The 15,700-nt window shown below is 33.7% G+C and overlaps 1 protein-coding gene across 2 annotated transcripts in view; it reads left to right on the forward strand.

Moving 5' to 3' along the window:
- NOVA1 (NOVA alternative splicing regulator 1) overlaps positions 1-15,700 on the forward strand; it is a 141,955-nt gene that overhangs the window by 55,152 nt on the left and 71,103 nt on the right. The window lies entirely within an intron of this gene.

Here is a 15,700-nt window from a genome sequence, read left to right on the forward strand (position 1 = left end):
TATGCTTCATTTTATATTTACTGATAAAACTCTAGTTCATTACTTATCACTTACGAAGATTTGTGTACTAGTTTTGTCTTTCTATTTATATTACATTTTCCTTGAGAGTAGAAACCACATATTATTCACATTTGTGATTTCCATAGAGAATATTCTCAGTAAATCCTTTCTAAGTTCACTCAATTAATTGTGAGATAGTTGATTCTTGGTATTTAACTCTTAAAAATATTGAATGGATTGCCAAAACACAGGTCAGTCCCACATTTAAAATCAGCCACACCTTATTCCAACTAGATAATTTTCCTATTAATGTTAACACTACCAGGAAAGTACCTTAAATTAATTCTGAACAATAACCTATTAAGAACACTTGGCTTGGTACTAACTATGTGAAAGCAAATTTTACTGGCCTTATGCTAGTATATATGCTAGTCTGTAGGCTCCTGTTATAACTTACACACTGAGTTCAGTCTTTTTTTCCTTTGATCCCATTTTTAAAATATGGAGTTACAGGCAGTTTTGAGAAAATAATTTTAGCAGAAGACAACTAATGGGTTAGTTCTCTTTTTACGTTAGTCCCTTTCTAGTTCTTTTAGACATATGTAATACAACTGGGAAGCAAGTTTCTTTTGAAGTCAACTCAACTCCCAGTCCCACTGTGGATCTGATTTATCCTAGTAAAATACAGTGGCCTCCTAAGAAGAGTAATATCCAAGAACATGCACGGATTGCTTACCATATGCCTTTTCAGCCTCTTCCCACATCACCTGTGGACATTAACTTGCCAGAGGTGAAGCTCCTGCCAGATCTGTGATACAATCAAATGAAATAACTCAAGACTATTCTAGACAGATAAGCAATCACACATGTACAGAAAACAAAAACAAAAAAACAGCCTTACCCTAAGTACCAGGGAATTGGGTCAATAAAGGAAAACTGAATTGGAAGATTTTTAATAGAAAAACAATGGAAACAATTTCACATCATATTTTTCAACGGAGGCTTGGGAGGAAGCCCATTGTTCTCAAGGAGGTAATTGAATGTTCCCTTTTTCTATATTTAAATTGAGAATTTTTTCGCTATATTTTGGGCCATTATTTATCTTGGTCATTGACAATATTCATTTTTTAGATTATAACATATAGTCATTTCTCATTTTTTATTTTTGGTTTTTTTGAAATAAGCATTTTTAAAACTTCAAAAAATTATTTTAGTGCTTCCTGTGCTAGAACTTTATAGATAGCTTATTTTTCCCCTTTGCCTTTTCTTCTTATAGTCTTTGAAGATAATCACTGGTTTATGAAAATTTTCATTATGAATGTGCTATCATTTCAGGTCAGATTGAATATGGGTTTACTGTGGTTTTTCAGAGTGTTTCATAAAATTATTTGAATGAATGTCAGTGTTATACAGAAATAAGATGACCTCTTAAATGTGTTCTCTTAAAAATACTCTTTTCAGTCTATAATTTTGAATATTTTCATTAGTATAATCCTATTTTCTTCTCATTCCCCTCATCTTTCTTTTAGTAGTATGTGTGTATTCATCTACATATGTCTATCATCTGTCTACACACATTCACACATACATACATAAGAGCTCTTAATTTTATAAATTGACTTTTAATATTTCAGTGTCTCAGCTATTTCTTTGAAAATGATAAATTTTCAAGTTAGTTAAATTTTCTTTTGGTTTATATAAAAATAAAATTTGAAGCCTGTGTATGTTTTATAATCTGTTTTCCAGTTTCGCCCATATTTATGTTAACATTGGCATATGTTGCTTTTATACGCTATATATTATATCTATTTGGTGGTTTGTATGTCACTTAGTAAATTTAATATAATCAACATTCTGTTATTTATATAATATTCTATTCTCATTCTTCATTCATTCATTCAATAAATGTTTATTTTGTAGTACTGTTCTCTAGGTCCTGTATGCTGGGAATACAGAAAGTCTCTGCTCTAGTGGAGCTTATACTCTTATAAGTGAAGAGGAAGACATATAACACTAAATAATTTCACATAGGCATAAATACTATAAAGGAACTAAGTGCATGTGATAAAAGTGTTGAGGAGGAGTATGCTTTAGCTTGGATAGCAAGAGGAGACCTCTTCGAAGAAGGGATATTTAAATTGAGCTCTAAATGATTCGGAGGAGAAAATCACATTCCAGGTATCAGGAATAACAAAGACAAAAGTCTTTGGATCTGAATGAGTTTGGCAAGTTCAAAGAACAGAGACAAATGCTGTGTGTGTTGAATGTTGTTGGGGGAGAGAGTGGCAAAAGGAGATGTTTATGAGATAACACAGGGTGAGCTCACATGGGCCGTACATAGCAAGGAGAATTTTATTATAGTTAAAATGTGAATATATTGGGCACTTGAATGTTGTGATGATTAACACTGAGGAAATCACTCTCCCAGCTGTATAGAAGATTAACAAGGGAAGGAGTGAGGGGCTAGAAAGAGGTAGTTATTAGGAAGTTATTGCAGTAGTCTTAGAAATTATGGTGGCTTAGGGCTTTTTGAAGTAGAAATGATGTTTTGGAGGGGCACTGTTAGAATTTGTGAATGGATTAGAAATGGTGTAATCAACAGTATCAGACATAATTAAACATTAAATATTCTTCGAAGATTTAATGGACACACACTTTTCCATGGCAGAAATGTACCATAATTTATTTAAATTACAACTCTATTTTTGATTAGTTTTTTTCCTCATTTTTTGCTAGCATAAATAACAACCATGTCATTTTCTCACCTCACTGCCATTGTATATAAATGATGATTTGTGATAGCTTTCCAATTTGAAAAGTGAAAAATTGTATCTTGCTATTTTAATTTGCTTATCTTTGATTACTAGGTAGATTGAAATTTTAATGTGTGTATTGATCGATCAGTTGTATTTTTTCAGTTGTGAATTGTTTCTAGTCTTGTTTGGGGATGTTGATATTTTCCTTATTGTTTTGAAATGCCATATTAACTTTCTATGATGATTTTAAGGTCCCAACATGATTTGGCCTTGAGATTTCTTGATTACATCTTATTTCAGTCTCCCCACTGCCTTTTATGCTCAAGACACTTCAACCACTTCTTAAACAGGCTAATCTTTGTCTTGCCTCATGGCTTTTGCACTTGTGGTTATCCATTTTCTGGATCCCTCTTCCTCAAATCTTTACATGATGATTATGTCTCATCATTAATGTTTCAGCTCAAATGTCACCTCCTTAGGGGAACTGTTATCAACTTTCTAATGCTACATCCCTCTCACCCCTTTCACATTCCATCACGTTACTGCCTGTGGGGTTTTTGTTTGTTTGTGTGTTTCCTCAGTCTTTTATGGTCTTCATAGCACTAATCACTGTTTGAAGTTACCTTCTTACCTGTCCTTTCCAATGAGAATGAAAGAACCATGGGAGCAGGTATCTACTCTGATTTGTTTACTGCTATGCCCTCTGGGGTAGAATATTGTTGGCCAAAATTAATATTTTTGTCAAATGGATAATATAAAAACAAATACATTTGTTCCATGTACTTGTGTTTTTCCCTTTTGTCAATTGTCGTTATTTTTGTTTATGGTATTTTTTTATACAAAGAATTTTATATTTTCATGGAGTCAAATCAATGAAGCATTTTTCTTTTGACTTTCATTACTTTTAGAAGGAAAGGAAAAACCTTCCCATCTTGAGTTCTTCCATTTTCCTATATTCTAATTAAAATGTTTCTGAATGTAAAATTTATCGTTTATTTTTATGAATTAGGGAAGGTTTTAAAGATAAAAATAGCTCTTGTAAATGTATTTCTATGCTTCTAGTCTTAATACACATTATCTATAAAATAGAGATCATACTGTATAGAGAGCTTTTTACCTTTTTTCAATTAATATTGTACCATGTGCATATTTAGATGGTATATATTCTTCATTCTTCACAAGCGTGATCTTTTCAGTGTCTACAGAATATCCCATCTTAGGCATTTGTTATATTTAATCAATCCCTTATTGTATACTTGTTTTAATCTTTTAAAATATAAAGCACAGTGCATATTATTGTGTTTAAGTTTTTGTGTACACTTACGATTGTTCTGTTATGATAAATTACTGAACATAGAATAGTGGGTCATAGGAGTATATACAATATTTTAAGATATTTGAGTATTCATTGCCAAATTATATCTCAGGAAATTGAAATCAGTTCACAGTCCTAGTAGTAATTTATGCCTGTGTCTGTTTCTCATGATATTTTCCAATTCCCGATAATTGTGTGCTTTTAAAATCTTGGCCCATTTCTTCCCATCTGTGCCTTCCCCCCAAATTATATAAAACAATTATCATATTTTTCACATTAAAAATCTTAAGAATTTTATATGGTCATCTCTGTCTGCCTTTCCCTTTTCCTTTCATGTCTGTGTTTAAAATAACTTTTCTCCTTCTGAGGTTGTATGTATGCTCACTTATGGTTTGATCTAAATTTTGGCTGCTGCAACTCTCTCATTTATATAGAATTTTAAAAACATTTATTTATTTATTTTCTTTATTTTTTTAGGCTGCATTGGGTGTTAGTTGCATCCCACGGGATCTTCATTGAGGCATGCGGGATCTTTAATTGCAGCGCATGGGCTTCTCTCTAGTTGTGGCGCGTGGGCTCCGTGGCACGTGGGCTCTGTAGTTGTGGCTCGCCAGCTTAGTTGCCCCGCAGCATGTGAGATCTTAGTGGCCCGACCAGGGATCGAACCCGCATCCCCAGCATTGGAAGGCAGATTTTTTACCACTGGACCACTAGGGAAGTCCCTCATTTATATAGATTTTATTTTAAGGTACTTTGGAGGAAAGTTTCTCACTGTAATTTCTCCAGTTATGCCAGCCATATTATTTTTGAGTAATGATATGTGCTAGTTTCATGCTAAACTTTTATATATTCCACGGTTTTGGGGGGAAGGTTATTTATTCTGGCCTATTGTTACATTAATTCTTGTATTACTTATTGTTAATTTGTAGTGTCTCTTTATTTTGAATTATCTACTAGAGTAATAATTCTCTGATTCTATTATCCCTGAGTTTTAAAACTATCCTGGTTTATTGCTATGTTTCTTTTCCTCATGAACTTAGACTCATTTTGCCAAGTATCCTTCTCAAATAAAGCATTCTTGTTTTTTATTTTAGTGAAATTATGTTAAAACTATTAAATTGTTTATGTAAGATATTCTTATAATACGTAGGATTTCATATATGAGCTGAGATTATTTTTCTTTTCTGTCTTAGCAAAGTTTTTTTCTGTATAGATGTCCAACATGTTTCATTTAAGATCATTCCTAGTTGTTTATTTAAGGCCATTTCTAGTTGCTTTTTCAAATCTTTTTTTCATTTATATATTTAACTGATTATTGTAGTTCTATACACTATTGGATTTCTGTGGTCACTGTAACAGTTACCACAAATTTTGTATCTTAAGACAACACAAATTTATTTATTCTCTTACAGTTCTGGAGGCCAGAAGTCGAAAATCAGTTTCATTTGGCCAAAGTCAAGGTGTTGACAGGACTGGTTCCTTTGGAGGCTGTAGAGAAGAATCCCTTTCCTTGCCTTTTCTAATTTCTGGAGGCTGCCTGCTTTCCTTGGCTTGTGACCCCTTCCTTGAGTCACTCCAACATCTTCTGTCACCACATCTACATCCTCCTTTGACATTGTTTCCCTCTTATGAGGATCCTTTTGATTATATTTAGGGGCCATCTAGGTAATCTAGGGTACTCTCCTCATCTCAAGGTCTTTAGTTTAATCACATCTGCAAGTTCCTCTTGCCATTTAAGGGGACATTTATAGTTCTAGGGGTTAGGATGTGAGTACTATGCAGGAGGCCACTATTCAATCACATGTAAGAAATTCTAATTTTCTATACTATTTTACTTTTGTTTATTTTATTCAACTTCTGTATTAAGTATAGTTGTATTTAGTTTATTTTCTAGATAGTCATAAAATTGTTAAGTAATCATAACTTTTTCTGTTTTACAGTAGTAACTTTATACCTCTTGTTTCTACTTCTACCTTTTTGCTGTTTTCAATGTTTAATGCAAATGCCCAGAATACTTTAATTTTATCATATTTGCTGTTGGTTTAGGATAGGTATTTTTTCTAATCATGGGAAGTAATTTGTTTATAATCTTCTCTCGTCCCCTGTTCCTTTGACATATTGTGTTATATTTATGTACAACCCAGTATTAACCCACATTTGCATTTCTGGATTAAGTTATACTTGACTATAGTATAGCAGTTTTTTAATACATTGCTGGACTTAATTTACCACTACTTTATTTATGAGTTTTAAAATATTTACATTAGTAAATGTGATTCATTTTTGTGTGGTTGGTTTTGTGTATGACTTCCTTTTCCATTTGGAATATCAGAGTTATGCTAGTTAATAAATGAATTTAAAGGCATTCTATTTTTCTCTGTAGACTGGAATAGTTATTATAGCTTAATAACTGTCTCCTCATTTAAATTTTTCAAGACCATATAAAGCAATCTGAGCTCAGAGCTTATTTGAATATAATTTTGACAGACTTAAATTTCTTTGGTTATTTAATTTTTGAGTCAATTCTGAAAATTTACATTGTCGCAGGCAAGTTGTCCATTCTATCAAGATTTTAAAGGAACATTTGTTGCATGCTTACTGTGTCTTAAACATTATGCTAGGTACTGTATATGCAAAAATAAAGAATATAGGATTCCTAATCTCAAGAAGCATATAGTAGTAAGAAGAAAGTTAATTTTGCCAGGAAGAAAACAGAAGAAATAGAAAAGAAGAAATTAACACTTAAACAGAACTTCTGGTAAGGATTTCATCATGAATAGGGGAACCAAGGCATAAAAATGGTTGGATATGGGAAGGTTTGAGAGAACTGCAAGTAGAAAATTACAACTAGAATTTAGGTCTGGCCGAGAAGAAATAGTGGGTAGATATTAGAAGCCGTTGTAGATTGTTCTTGAATTTTTACTCTTCCTGTAGACATTGTTAGACTGTTAATGATGTTAATTCTGGATTTATCATGAACAGATTCATATTTTTAAAAGACTAGTCTGATGGTAGCATGGAGGACATTACTGAAGTCAGAGCGTGGTTAAAAACTAAATGCCTCCAAAACTAGAGATATAAGTAGAAAAGGAAAGGAATATAGATGAAAAAATGCTAATAAAATAGAATCACCAAAGACTTGTTCACTGGTTGGATGTAGTAGATGAGAGAAAAGTTGAGACAATTCCCAGCTTTTGTCAAGTGTATTTGGGGTTGAAGGAAATGTTTGCCTTATCTTTATTTCATAATAATAAGCTCTGATTTCATTTGAAAGGCTTTATTATATTCTAGATAGGCTGTCATTAATGTGAAAAGTTGGAATAGGCAGATCAATATCCAAGTGATAGTTTGTTAGAAACCAAGATTATCTACTACAGTGTATATGCAATAGTTATCCAGAAGAGAAGAAATGGACATTCTAATAAGATTTCTGAGCCGTATAGCATGAAGGGTGACCTAAAAAAAATCATATTTTATTTAGTGATATTTTTTAGTAAATATCTGGCAAAGTGAAATAAAGAATTTTTTAGTGAGGGAGTTTGAACATAATATTTGAAATTTGTTTGAGGAAATTTCTCAGCAAATGTGTGCAAAGCACATGAGATACGGATATCAAAATGAAATATTTTCTACCCTCAAAAGATCTGAAAGTCTTGTAAGACATGTTTTATAAGGGTGATTTCAAAGTATCTGTCCATCTGCCTTACATACATGAGTAATGTAAGCCCATGTAACTACCACCACATGGGTCACACATGTCAAGATATGGTATATTTCCATCATGCCAGAAATTCCATAGTACTGCCTGCCAGACCATCCCTCACTTCCCCCTCTCACCGCAGGGTTCCGTTCTTCTTCACCCTCTCCTGCCACTAACAATCACTGATCTGTTTCTTGTTACTATAGAGTCAATTACACTTTTCTAGGGTTTTATTTAAATGAAATCATAAAATATGTAGCCTTGTGTCTGGCTTCTTTTGCTCTGCATAATGTTTTTGAAATTCATTCGTGTTGTTGCATGTATAAGTAATTTGTTCCTTTATGTTGAGGAGTAATCATTGTCTGAATATGTAGTTTTTAAAAAAATTCATTCACCTATTGATGGATTTTTAAATTGTTTTCAGTTTTTGACTATTAGGAAGAAAATTGCTATGAAAAATTTTCAAGTCTATCTGCAGGCATATGTTTTCATTTCCTGTAACTAAACACTTAGGAATAGAATATCCAGGTCATATGGAATATTAAAGTTTACAAGAAACTGCCAGACTTTTCCAAAGGGGTTGTGCCATTTTACATTCCTTCCGCCAATGCATGAGCATTTTAGTTGGTCCACATCTCTATCAGTACTTGGTGGTATCAGTCTTTTAAAATTTTAGCCATTATAATTTGTGTATAGTTTATCTCATTATAGTTTTAACTTACATTTCCCTAATGGGTTTTCTTGTGCTTATTGACCATTGCTATATTTGCTATTGTGAGCCATCTTCAAATCTTTTGCCCATTTGTATTAGATTGTTTGTTTTCTTCTTTTTAAGTTACAAGAGTTCTTTACATATTCTGGATACAAGTCCTTTGTCAGATATATGTGAATGTGTTCTTCCATGCATATTATGGCTTACCTTTTTATTTACTTGTGTCCTTCAAGGAGCAGAAAATTTTAATTTTTATGAAGTCCAGTTTATAAATGTTTTCTTTTATGTTTCTTGCTTTTTGTATCTTAAGTAACTTTTGCAAATGTCTAGTTTTCTCCTGTGTTTTCTCCTAGAAGTTGTTACGTTTATAATATATCTTGAGTTAATTGTTGACTACAGTGTGAAAACAAATTTGATCAATAAGCATAATTTAATTAAGAGAGGTCTAAAAGAGATAGATTTTCTTCTGGAGTTAAAGATAGATTTGGTATTGGTTTATGTAAGAAATGCCATTCTAGCTTCTATACCCATGCAAAAAATGAAAGGATGCTTTGTAAATTAATGAATTTCCTGTTAGTGGTGGTATTTAATAAAAATTGGTAACATTCTGTCTCAAATGAATTTGTACATACAAATACCTTATCATTGTACTTGTCAGACATAAAATATTCAGTAAATGTTTGTGGTTGTTATGGTTACTGCTAATGTTGTTATTACTATATTCAGAACTCTTGCCTTCTGGAAGTTTAGAGAGGATGATATTTAGTTGGAAAAGGTTTGGATTCTATTATTTATTACACACAGTGGTCATATTTTTATGTTTTTTTTTTCTGCCTCCCCCTCCTGCCCCCAATAGAGAGCTTAATTGTTAGTGGGTACCCATAAATAAATGTTAGGAAGCAGTCTTTTAAAAATTATTTTAATGTTCTCCTTTAACTGCATGGGTAATTCATGAATACTTTCTTTTGAAAAACTTTTTTGAAATGCTTGCCTTATAATCAGTTTACTGGACATGTTATCGTAACATATATGAAAACTGTAAATTATCCATAAACTCAAAGTATTTTAGCAAGACTAGTATCAATGTAAAAGTGTATTAAAAGTGATATATATTATAGTTCTAAGGAATTTTTATGACTATTTAAGCAGTTGCTCTTATGAAACAGAAAGAAACAAAACAGACTTATGAACTACATCTCAAAAAATGTGTTTTTCTGTTTTGTTTTGTTTTAGTTGGGGCTGAGCATTTGGTTTTGTTTGTTTGCATTACATGGTGTGAGAGAATAGTAGATTGGTGCTTTACCCTGTATATCATACTTGTTTTTGTTTTGTTTTGGTTTTAAGTAGTCAGTGTTTGCATAAATATTTCATTCTTTATAAATAATGAGTTTTCTTTTCAATTTAATCTTTATCTTTTTTCTTAAAATATAAAAAAGATGTAGTATGGAAATATTTATTGAAAAACCTAATAAGTGAAAGTAGGCATATTAGAGCAGGAGTTGGCAACCTTTTTCTGTAATGGGTTAGAAAGCAAATATTTTAGGCTTTGCACACGAAGAGGTAAAATCAGGGATATCATGTAGGTATTACATAACGAGAAAAAACAGATTTCTACAATTTTGTGTTGACAAAATTCAAACTATAACAATACTACTACTAGTAACAACACCAGCAGCAGTGGAGAACAGCGAAGAGATGTAAAGAAAATAATGAAATTCTTTGGGGGGAAAGAAAGAAATAACATTTTTCTTAACTAGGGTTCAAAGTCAGCATTCCTATCAAATCAATTGTGAATTTCCATCTGTTAATGTCAATCTAGAATGAGATTTTACATATTTTATTCTTGAAAATGAAATGTCTTCACACAGATAGGTACTGCCGAATACTGATATTAATTTATGAGCATGTGATAATTTGGGGGCACATCTATTTTTTAGGAGGCATTTATAGAATTCTAACACATTTTTCTCTTAAAATTTGCTTTTAGCATGTTATTATATTACATTAATCATTGCCAATTGAAGATTAGATAGAAGCTCCTCAAATGCACAGTTAAGTAGATTTTGGAATATAGATATCTTTTTAGCACTGCATTGAAGTATGAAAAATGCTGCAGGAGCTATAGTTTAGACTCAGAAAATACACCTGCTGCAAATGTGTGTGGGATTGAGTTCTCACTTCTTATTTTAATTGTCGATAGCATGGGAAATACATACTTGTGATTCAAAAACTTAGTTGTTGTATAAATGACTTTATTGCAATTTAAGTTTTGCATATAAGGGTTTTTTTGCCCTGTATCTTGAGTTCATTACAAACATTGTCAAGTCTACAGCAAAAACTAATTTTCAAAGCTATTTAGTGTCAGTAACAGTGGTTGAGAGTCACAGTCATTGTTCTCATTCAGAAAAATTTCCATCTTAGCCTGAGCTCAGTAAATCACAGTAAAGTTTATCACTGCTAAATTATTGAACTGTTAAGTGGTAGGGCAAATCAGGCTGTTCATCTTTTATTTCTGACAAAAATTCATAGAATTGACAATGATTAAGTCTATCAGAGCGAATAAACTTTACTGTTGAAGTTCCTGGTTCAATAACACATGATAGATTCAAATATATTCTACAAGGTATTTGCTGATTTAATAATACAATGAATAACCATAGGGTTTCAATGCCTTAACATCTTTGCCAAGTTTGTAAATGTGTGCAACTAAATCTCTTTTGGTCCCACACATACTTTTACCACCATCAGTTGTAACTCAGCAGATTCTACTGCAAGTTATGAATTCGTGTTTTCCCAACTTTTTTGAAATATCCTTGCTTGTAGTTTTCCACACTTTTTTTTTTTTTTTTTTTTTGTGCGGTATGCAGGCCTCTCACTGTTGTGGCCACTCTCGTTGCGGAGCACAGGCTCCGGACGCGCAGGCTCAGCGGCCATGGCTCAAGGGCCCAGCCGCTCTGCGGCATGTGGGATCTTCCCGGACCGGGGCACGAACCCGTCCCCTGCATCGGCAGGCGGACTCTCAACCACTGCGCCACCAGGGAAGCCCCTCCACACAACTATTAATATGAGGTTTATCAATCACATTAATTCCTTGAATAAACAACTGGCATTAACGCCATAGGTAAAAGTTTATTTTCTCTGGACAGGTTTTAATTTACTCATCATTGTGAAATGCTTTTCTTGTTTGGCTAACGAGCTAGCTGCTCAGAAACTTACTTTGGTGGCAGCTTCATTTCTTTTTTTTTTTTTTTTTTTTGCGGTACGCGGGCCTCTCACTGTTGTGGCCTCTCCCGTTGCTCTGCGGCATGTGGGATCTTCCCGGACCGGGGCACGAACCCGTCCCCTGCATCGGCAGGCAGACTCTCAACCACTGCGCCACCAGGGAAGCCCCATTTTTTGTTTTCTTGAATAAGACATTTCATTTCAAGTTTTTCTGACCATTGCCTTCTTGTGTGATGGGAATGTTGTGATGAGTGTATAATCTGGTAACGTTGACATTTTTTCTTTTAGCACAGCCGTAGTGTTATTGCTTAAAACACAATGCTTCCTATCAAATCACAGGAAGATATAGTGGACTTTTTTCAATTAAGTTACCAAAGCAGCGAACATGACCTAGCAGTCATAGGTCATCTTCTGAAATAATAATAAAAACTGTTCCAGAATATCCAGTAAGTTCTTCAAGGTGTGTTTGGAACACTTTTCTTCGCATGTAAAATGTGAAGGAATCAATGAAGTGAAAATGTTTTCTTTGGTTTTACATATATGGTAGAGCCAAGAAGACACCCAAGGGCATAACTTAAGTAATCATTCCATAAAAGGTGAAAATTTGAAAGTAGAGGAAGTATTTTAAAAACCCATAAAACTGAGAAACATCATCAATACTTTATGGCATAGAAGGGGTATTACAAACTGAGTAGTATGTTAGTAATTATTGTGTTACCTAAAATGTAATTAACTGCAGTTAGTCCCATGTATACTTGAAAGTATAATGCAAAAATAACAACAACAAAAAATCATTTCACATGTACATTTTGGGAAAGAAAAAATATTTGCATGAGTTAACACATACTTGATTTCAGAGTAACACATTCAAATTCTGAGGACCAAGACCAGGTTAATTTTGTTAAAAATTTCAACTCTTTTACCGAAATGCATCTGTCCATTGCTGTGTAATGAGGAAAACATCTGTCTGTTTTACATTAACAATTATTGTACTTTTATTACCAGCCAACTTACTTTTTGTCGGATGTCTCAGCTGCAAACAATAAAACAGATGTGACTAATTCCTAGGAGAGCTTTTTTTGTAGTCACCAAATAACTCTGCTAACTTTTCTTCCATTTCCAATATAAAAAGAAAATTACTTTAGGCATTTGATATCTTATTTTAAGATTCACATGACCCGCTACTATATTGACAGTGAAGGAAAAGAAAAACAAGATTCAGGAAAGGATGTGTGAACAGTCTTTGTATTCTGTCTTATCACACTTTCACTAAGTGACTGTGACATACTTCATATAACAGTAACATGTCTGAAAGTTATTTGTGAAGTTATTAGAAAATGAAATCACATTCTCCCATTTTGGTATCATCCCTGCTTTTAGTAAGTCCACATTTCCTCCTTCCTTCTCATACTACCTTAACGATTTGCATCTATCAGTAAATGTAGAGCTGATTAACAGTCACCTGGGTTCAAAGTATGATAGCTAATTCATGAAAGTGTATGTCTCATAGACACCAACACAAATCAATAATGAGAATGTATAGCTAAAACAAGGAGATTTGTTGTTTAAAAAACACAGTTCCATGGCTTCCATTTTAATAATTTCATATTTTTATTTCTGGATTAACATGTACTAAGCAACTTCTGATATTGAAGTGGTCTAAAACTCGCTCTCTTGAGGTTGTTGTAGTATGATCCTCTTACAAGTCTCTCAGCCTTCTCATCTTCCAAATCTGCCTCCCTCATTGTTTCTCCAGCATTTTTTAAAAAAATATTTTATTTTTGGCTGTGTTGGGTCTTCATTGCTGCGCATGGGCTGTCTCTAGTTGCAGCGAGCTACTCTTCGTTGCGGTGTGCAGGCTTCTCATTGTGGTGGCTTCTCTTGTTGTGGAGCACGGGCTCTAGGCACGGGCTTCAGTAGTTGTGGCACACGGACTCAGCAGTTGTGGCTTACGGGCTCTAGAGCGCAGGCTTAGTAGTTGTGGGGCGCGGGCTTAGTTGCTCTGCGGCATGTGGGATCTTTCTGGACCAGGGCTCGAACCCGTGTCCCCTGCATTGGCAGGCAGATTCTTAACCACTGTGCCACCAGGGAAGCCCCTCTCCAGCATTTTTGTCTCTACTCTTATTCTGCTCTCTAGCTTGTGAAGAAAAATGTTAGTATATTTGTTTGAGGAAGGTGGTACTTAGGATTAATTTGAATATGGTAGTAGTATACACAATAATACACATTCTTTAAACCTGAGATTCTAAAATGCAAAGTGTCATTAAAGAAGTTTAAATTATAAGACAACGTTTTCTTCATCTGGAAGTTTTAGTTTACATTATATTATATATTGGAAATATTAGACAATTCTTTATTTTTCTGTTTTGTTTTTTTTTTTACATCTTTATTGGAGTATAATTGCTTTACAATGGTGTGTTAGTTTCTGCTTCATAACAAAGTGAATCAGTTATACATATACATATGTTCCCATATCTCTTCCCTCTTGCGTTTCCCTCCCTCCCACCCTCCCTATTCCACCCCTCTAGGTGGTCACAAAGCACCGAGCTGATCTCCCTGTGCTATGCGGCTGCTTCCCACTAGCTATCTACCTTACGTTTGTTAGTGTATATATGTCCATGCCTCTCTCTCGCTTTCTCACAGCTTACCCTTCCCGCTCCCCATATCCTCAAGTCCATTCTCTAGTAGGTCTGTGTCTTTATTCCTGTCTTACCCCTAGCTTCTTCATGACATTTTTTTTCTTAAATTCCATATATATGTGTTAGCATATGGTATTTGTCTTTCTCTTTCTGACTTACTTCACTCTGTATGACAGACTCTAAGTCTATCCATCTCATTACAAATAGCTCAATTTCGTTTCTTTTTATGGCTGAGTAATATTCCATTGTATATATGTGCCACATCTTCTTTATCCATTCATCCGATGATGGACACTTAGGTTGTTTCCATCTCCTGGCTATTGTAAATAGAGCTGCAATGAACATTTTGGTACATGACTCTTTTTGAATTTTGGTTTTCTCAAGGGTATATGCCCAGTAGTGGGATTGCTGGGTCATATGGTAGTTCTATTTGTAGTTTTTTAAGGAACCTCCATACTGTTCTCCATAGTGGCTGTACCAATTCACATTCCCACCAGCAGTGCAAGAGTGTTCCCTTTTCTCCACACCCTCTCCAGCATTTATTGTTTCAAGATTTTTTGATGATGGCCATTCTGGCTGGTGTGAGATGATATCTCATTGTAGTTTTGATTTGCATTTCTCTAATGATTAATGATGTTGAGCATTCTTTCATGTGTTTGTTGGCAGTCTGTAAGGCCAGAAACTATCAAACTCTTAGAGGAAAACATAGGCAGAACACTCTATGACATATATCACACAGCAAGATCCTTTTTGACCCACCTTCTAGAGAAATGGAAATAAAAACAAAAATAAACAAATGGGACCTAATGAAACTTCAAAGCTTTTGCACAGCAAAGGAAACCATAAACAAGACCAAAAGACAACCCTCAGAATGGGAGAAAATATTTGCAAATGAAGCAACTGACAAAGGATTAACCTCCCAAATTTACAAGTAGCTCATGCAGCTCAATAACAAAAAAACAAACAACCCAATCTGAAAATGGGCAGAAGACCTAAATAGACATTTCTCCAAAGAAGATATACAGACTGTTGTTTGTTTTTTAAGTTAAAGTTCAATTTTGAAGAACAGCTTGCTGGCTAATTTATTATGTACTCAGTGTAAATCCTCATAACATGCTAACATATGAGAAATTAACCTCTTTTGACAGTATTAATTGAGAAATCAACCCAAATGTGCTCTGTAACAACTCAAATTTGACAGACATTAAATATGAGAATGTATTTTTAACTCTGCAAACTGGGTGGGGTTTATTGATGACTAATATGGTTCTGTTTTTCATTAGTTACTAAATTCCAAAAGTATAACAACTTTGGATCAGTTGCTTTTGTATTCAAACATTCTTACAGTTTCACAGC

Source organism: Stenella coeruleoalba, assembly GCF_951394435.1.
Source record: "Stenella coeruleoalba genome assembly, chromosome: 2".
Taxonomy (NCBI): Eukaryota; Metazoa; Chordata; class Mammalia; order Artiodactyla; family Delphinidae; genus Stenella; species Stenella coeruleoalba.